The sequence below is a fragment of the Cyprinus carpio genome, chromosome A21 (assembly GCF_018340385.1).
Source record: "Cyprinus carpio isolate SPL01 chromosome A21, ASM1834038v1, whole genome shotgun sequence".
Classification (NCBI taxonomy): Eukaryota; Metazoa; Chordata; class Actinopteri; order Cypriniformes; family Cyprinidae; genus Cyprinus; species Cyprinus carpio.
The window spans coordinates 16698009-16705317 of NC_056592.1; positions in this window are offsets into that span (position 1 = coordinate 16698009).

Genomic DNA, 7309 nt, shown 5'->3' on the forward strand with positions numbered 1-7309 from the left:
ACTGACGACGAAGAACCCTGAGACACAACAACAACAGCAATTTACATTTATATTTTATAATATATTTTTATATATTTTTATATTATACTTTAACAGGTTAAAAAGTACTGAAGACCTAACGGCTGCCCTCAAAACTCTCCGAAACCCTGGTAATTGCATGAAATGACTTTGCCTAAAACATTCCAAACACCGTGAGAAACTGTGACCGCAACCTAATAACACTCTAGCAGCTGTGGCAACAGATTGAAACTTGGAACTGCCTGTAATTACCTTACCAACAGCCAAAAAAGAAATACTCCAGGTGCATAGAAACAGGCTAAAACATGTGAATACCCTAGAATTTGTTATATCCCTTGGCAGAAGCAATGAGGAGGCATTGGTCTTTATCAGATCCTTCATTTGCTCAAATTAAATAACTGAAGTGTTAATCTGCAGCATCGCAGCAGTAACAGTGGGATAGCGGACTCCATCCTTCATCTCTATTTAACTAAGCATTATATCATGAAACCTCTGGCCCCTCACCCTACTGGCTGTGTACTTTGCAAAGAAACTAACATATTCCCCATCACTTAAAAACAACCTGCTGCCTATATTCGCGGAACAGAACCACCAACCACAAGAGAGGATTGCTAAACATTACTGGTATATAATACGTAACCAGATCAATTACAAGTAAGTTTTTACCAGGTGCTGGCGTAACATTCAAATTTAAAATCACTGCGTAAGCTGGCGTGATTGAATTGCCTATCCCGTGATAATCACGCACGTGCCAAGGTGATCCGGTGACATAGTCTTCCAGCTGAATCCAGGGAAGGTGGGTCTCAACCGGGGAATACCCCTGGCTTTGAGCTTCCGGGAGCTTTGGATCTCCGGTGAATGAGACGGGCGAAAGATGCTGCAATGGTCGGCCTGTGTCCGTTGCCTCGAAATGGAGTTGCAACTGGAAACCGAGCCGGGTGAGAAGCGTACCAGTTCTTTCCGTCCGGAGTAACCGAATAAGTGCATTTTAATTCACGCTGGTGTGAAGGGTTGGTAAACTTTGGATGTAACGCGGAACATGATCACTTTAAATATTAAAGCGGGGGTGCCGGCTGCGTCTGGAGTCAGTGTATGCTTTCATTTTCTTTCTGCTTCAAGAAACTCGCTGAAATGGCGAGACACCTGACTTGTGGTGGGAGGAGGAAGAATATTAAGACGCTTTCGCATCTTTCTGCCATGAAGCAGCTCAAACGGGGAAAGTCCAGTAGCAGAATGGGGAGTAGCACGATACACTTGGAGAAATTCCCTGACTGTAGATTTCCCACGGCTTCGCTTCCAGAACAGCAGACTGAATACAGCTTTTCAACACACGATGGAAACGTTCTACAGCTCCATTCACAGCAGGGTGGTACAACGAAGTACGTATGTGTTGAATGTCTCTCTTTTCCAGAAATTTTGAAAACTCTACTGATGTGAATTGGGTCCCGTTACCAGACATGACCGTACGTGGATTTCCGCGTATCTGTAACGCAGATGACAGAGGTAGTCACATTTTGGTGGTGATGGAGCGGTGAAACTGGGCCATTTACTGTGATAGTCGATCAATGTCAGCGCTATACTGGCGGTCCCACACTCGAAGCGGTTCGAATGGGCCCCGCATCAATATCTTTTTCCCATGCAGATGGAAAAGGCACTGGCTGCCAGTGGCGCGGCGAAGGTGTTAGCAGTTTTGTCAGAAGACAGACGCATTTGACGGTTGGATGTGCTGGCAAGCAATCAATGCCGGGCCGCCGGTACGATTCCCCGTGAGAGCATTTGTTTTGTCGCGCCAGAGTTACACCAATTTGACCTTTGTGAGCTAACTTCGCCAATGTGTGCGTGGCGCAGCAGGTTTTTAACAAAAGACGTGACCACTCTGAACCTATAATCTTGCTGCGCACTCAGTTGGTGCGTGGTTGAAGGCAGGCGTGAATAATATCTGTAGTTGAAAGGCCAACGCAGAAAGCTGACAATGCGTCAGTATATCAGTTCCCGAGCAATCGTGGAGGCGGGCATGAAATGGCTGGCGACCGGCTATGCGGGGAAGACGAAGCTGCAAAATGAGTTAGCTTCCAAACAATCTTCAGCTGAAGCGAACAGCGGCGGCGAAGAAGACAGTGCGGCTGTTTATTCAGGGAGCCAGGCGCAGAAATCTGTCGTAATTCCGGAAGCACAGTAACCCGGCCCTTGGCGGCGCAATCTTTATCGGGCGATCGGTTCGGCGGATGAAGCACAGTTAGAACTGATGGTCATGGCGCCGGGAAGAATTTAGCGGCCCACAGAATACGTTAAAAGCGTACACTTTTCCAGCGGCCCAGAGACAAGCATGGCGCTTTCTTTTCAATAAACTCGGTAGATCGTGATGCAAGCGTGTCGTTCCATTTTATCTCGTGAACTTGAAAACAGAACAAGCGCCCGGGCCGGTAGTTGGGGCGTCTATCAGATGCTGGCAGGCAAATTTCAGATTGGGAATAATGAAGGGTGCGGGGCTGGCGGACGTTCTTTACAGCATTAAAGCATTGCTGTGCGCCTTCAGACCAGACGAAATCTGAGCCCCTTTCGCGATACCCAGCATCGCAGCCGCGGGGGTTCAACCATCGCGGGCAAAATTAAGGGAATAAACTTGTTGTACTACCCACAGTAGCCCAATGAAGCGACTGAAGTTGGAGTCACATCTTCCCGGAGCAGGTGCATGAAAAGAATGGCGGAAAGGTGATCCCTCATCCGGTTAGCATGAATTCGCTAGGCGGCTGCTCACTGTATGTCCCAGCAGCTTGCAGACTGGTTTTGCTGAGCCGGCGCCCGGTGTGATTCCAGCTTCGGCCCAGCATCTCTCGCGTACGAGCGACGACAGCTTTGGCTCGTGTGGATCGTATTCTTTCAATGTACCGCCCCAAAGAATAATATCATCGGAAATGGTGAAATGGCCACATTAGGAGAGTCCAGGTAAAAACTGTTGCCAACATTGAAAAGGCCGGAGGTGCTGAAGAGAAGCAAGGCTAAGCGGGGACCCGATTAAAATCTGAAAGAGTCGCTTGTGAGTAATGAAGGCGGTCAGATCGGCGGCTCTCATCATATACGGTAACGCTGAAAGTAAGCGCCTCTCCCAAATCGATAGTGGAAAATACGGTCAGCCTCTTGGCAGACAAGCTTATTTCTTACGATGTGTGGTAGAGGGTAGCTATCCGTAACTACAATCTTATTGGGCTCTCGCGGGTCCGCGCATACTGAATAGCACGCGACTTTTCTGTATTACTACTATCGGGGAGACCCTACGGTGGCATCCACTCTCTCAATTGCGTTTCAACTTCGAAGGCGATGAATTTCTTCACTGACTGTATCTCTAACAGATAAAGGTAAGCGGCGGAGTTTCTGGCGCACAGGAGTCACAACAGACAAAGGTACTTACCTTGTGCAAAATACCTTTTCTGCGCATCCCAAAGCAGGTGAAGATATATCGCAGAAGCGAACGTCGCAAGACCAGAGCGGCGTGCGCTCTGGAAAAAATTAGAATTGCTTGAAACCAAAGATGTAGCCCGATGATCAGATCCATTCCGGCGGAGCTGTGCCAGATTCAACCATGAAGGGAACGATGTGGAGCAGGTAGTGTGCATCCTAGAGACGGTCACAGGTAAGCATCCCGAAGATACAGGAATTGGAGCAAGAGAATATGTCCCCGCCCCAGTCTTACAGAAGGAGGCTGCAAAGCGGCCTCTTTCCTGAAGTGTGTATAATACACAATTTTCAGCAAAATCGGAGAACAGATGATCCAGAATCCGCGGTCAGCTCGATGGGCACCAGATGTAGTTGCGGTCTCTATGACAGGCCGGTGCGCTGAATTTTATCAGTTGAGTCATGCATATGCGGGATCTGAATCTCAGGTAAGTCAATTTCGCGCTTTCAGCGTTTTAGCTTGTCCCGGCGACAGACTTCGTGAATAATGTCCGATTTTTTGACAGTTATTACACTGTGCCCGATGCAGCCAGGACTACCGGTCATTCGGCGAGGTGTTTCCTGAATCCTGCCGATAACATTCATGGGACTGACAAAACAGGTGCACGTAAATGATGTGAAACTGAAGAGAGCGCGCAGCAGGCTGGTTTTGGAAGGTGGTCTCCGGCGGTGGCGATGCAGCTACAGGTGGAGACTTTGCATTTATCGCTTGCACGCGGAACTGGCGATTACTTTCACGATAATAGTTTGGCTTGTTCCCACTGGCAGCTTCTGTTTGAGGTTGCGCGTAGTAGCCGGCTTTTTCAATAGTCAATTCAGATTCCAAAAAGCACTCCTCACGAATCGCGATGACTGGACACATTCTCCACCAGCTGATCGCGCAACATGTCATCCAGAGTAGCTGCTCAGAAGTCACAGAGTAGCCCGCTAAGTCCCCTTAGAAGCAGCTACGTTCGCTGAAGTATGGTTTCTCCTGGTTACCTGAATCACGTTTCCTGAAAGCATGATCGGCTCAGCCACTATGTTCCCGCCGGGGGAGCAAAGTCGCTTTCAAGGTGGCGATCGCATCCTCCATCGAATCACTATGATTCGGCGAAGAGTATCGAACAACCTCTGGCCAGCCTTCAGTCCACGAGACAGTAAAGCGGTGCTGCGTTTTGATTCAATCGGCCATGCATGTCAGGAAAGCACCAACGCCGAGCAAAATATGGATCTGAACATCCGCGGCCACGTATCAAACGGAATAGTTGGTTCTCGGGACATGTTAAAAATGGCGTGGGAAAGTAGAAACAGCTGCCATCCCTCCAGTAAAAAAAATACCTGCCGTGGCCAATTGTTATATCCCTTGTAAAGAAGCTACCGGGGAGGCATTCGAACATCAAAGATCCTTTGTTTAACCAAATTAAATAGCAGAGTGGTACAGCATCGCGCGCGGTAGCAGGTGGGATGCTTCGGGACTCCTGCTTCTTTCTCTATTCAACTAAACGTATATCATGAAACTCTATTTCCACCTACTGGCCAATATGCACAAAAGAACACAACAAATTTGCATAGCAACAGCCTACAAACGCTCAAAACTGCATAGAAACAGCCTAACAACATTCAAACACCCTAGAAACTGCATGACAACAACCTAAAAACACCCAGAAAACCCTAGTAACTGCATAGTGACAGACCAAAACACGTGGAACACCCTAGAAATTGCATAGCAACTACTTAAAAATACTAAAGACTGCTTAGCAACAGTATGGCAATACTCAACCGCGATATCGACCTAAAAACTTAGCCGACTCTTCGAGCAAAATTGCATGTAACAACAGCCATAAAACCGCTCAAACTGCGCAGAAACAGACTAGAACATTCAGACACCTAGAAACTCCATAAACACCCTAAAAAACACTCAGAGCAGCCTAGCAACTGTACATGGCTGGCTGCCTAAAGCTACAAAACCACCGCTAAGCAATTTCATAGAAACTGCCTAAAATATTCAAAACACCCTAGCAATTCCACAGTAGCAATGGCAAGCACTCAGAACACTTGCTAACAACTGCATGCTGTACCAGCACCCCAAAACAATCCGAACACTTTAAAAAACTGCCATAACCTTTCACCTAAAAGAGCACTGGAACCGCACTAGCGGCTGCCTAAAGCAACACCCTAAAACACTCAGAACACATTAGCAACTGCATAACAACAGTCTAAAATACTAAAAACACATTAGCAACTGCATAACAACAGTCTAAAACACTAAAAACACATTAGCAACTTCATAACAACTGTCTAAAATCCTCAAAACACCCCGTTTAATGGCCAAAAAAAAACTCTCAGAGCAGCCTCTAGCAAATTGTGCCAGCAACCGCCACAAAATACTCAAAACGCCCTACTTAACTCCACAGCAGCTTCCTAAAACTCCAGAAACGCATACAACAACTGCCTAAAATACTAAAAACCACCACAACAACTCTATTCGGACTTCCTAAAATCCTCAAATAATTTAACTGCATTGGAAGCAACCTACATAAACACTCAAAACACACTGTTAACTCCACCAGCAGCTGCAAAAAAAAGTACAATAAGTAATACTTTAAAGTATAAAAATTAAATTAATAATTAAATGAAATTAGAATTCAGCAATTAATTTTAAACATTATGTTAACTGAGATTACTTTAATCTTTAATTACAATTAAATAATATATATGCAATTGTATGTGTTCCGTGTAATATATTATAATATGTATGCGGTACTGCACCTTTCTGACACACAGACACATCGCGCACGCCGCCGATCGAGGCATTTCTTTACGCCACTAAGAATCCATCATTTTCTGGAGTTGTTCTTGCCACTAACCCAGCTGATGTCGGGAAGGCGCGGACTGCATGCTGTGGGATGCCCTTCAGCTCCACCTCCTTCTCCAAAGCGCGTAATGGATGGACCTGCAGCAGAATCCATCAAATGTTGTCTAGTGTTCAGGGATGACTACATGTTCAGCACGCGGTGCTGAAAAGCAGGCTCTGATTATCCCTTGAAAGCAGGAAATTGACCTGGAACGCAGCCTTTGAGGCCCAGGATGCTCAAGCGAGGAAACGTATTTTGCTATAAAGTGTTTACTATTCAGGAAGCATTCAGAAACCTGCTTTTCAGTTACAGAAAAAGTGTTCAGAAATTTTAGGGGAAATTAGTTTCTCAGACTGACTCACAGCCAGGTCGCTCCATATCGCGCGGCCGCCTTTTCCCTTCTGGGTGAGGGAGTCAGAGGGAAAAAGACAAGAATAGCTGTCCCCGGCCAACACAATAACCCGAGGGTCCGGCTGTTCATGTTCCAACTGGGCTGAAAGTGGTTGGAAAACATTCCAGGACGGAATGCCATTCTCGAGAAAGCATGTGTGTGATCACTTCGCTCGTGCCAGAACACATGGGATTCTTTCCGCGACCAAACAAAGATGAGGCGGTTTGAGGGTAGAGTTTCCACTAGCCAAAATTGAAATGTTAAATAAATAAGCTAACGCCTTTGTGGGTATATGCCTTTAAACAGTGTTGGGGAGTAGCGAAGCTACAAAAATAGCGGATTACAGTAACTATATTACTTTTTGGGTACCAAAGTAAAGTAAATACAACGAATTACACTAATAATATTGGTAGCTGCTGCTGCCTGCTAGACTATAGGAGCGCTGGCTTTCTCCTACGCTACAAGTTAATGTTTGCCTGTGTGTAAAGTTCTGGGCCGGTTTCCGATAACGATTGATCTTAGCGCTTAAGCACGTTTTCTACGAGCAATTTTACGATCGTTCGTTATTGTTTCAATGTGGTAAGCCCCAAAAATGCACGTAAAGCAATCA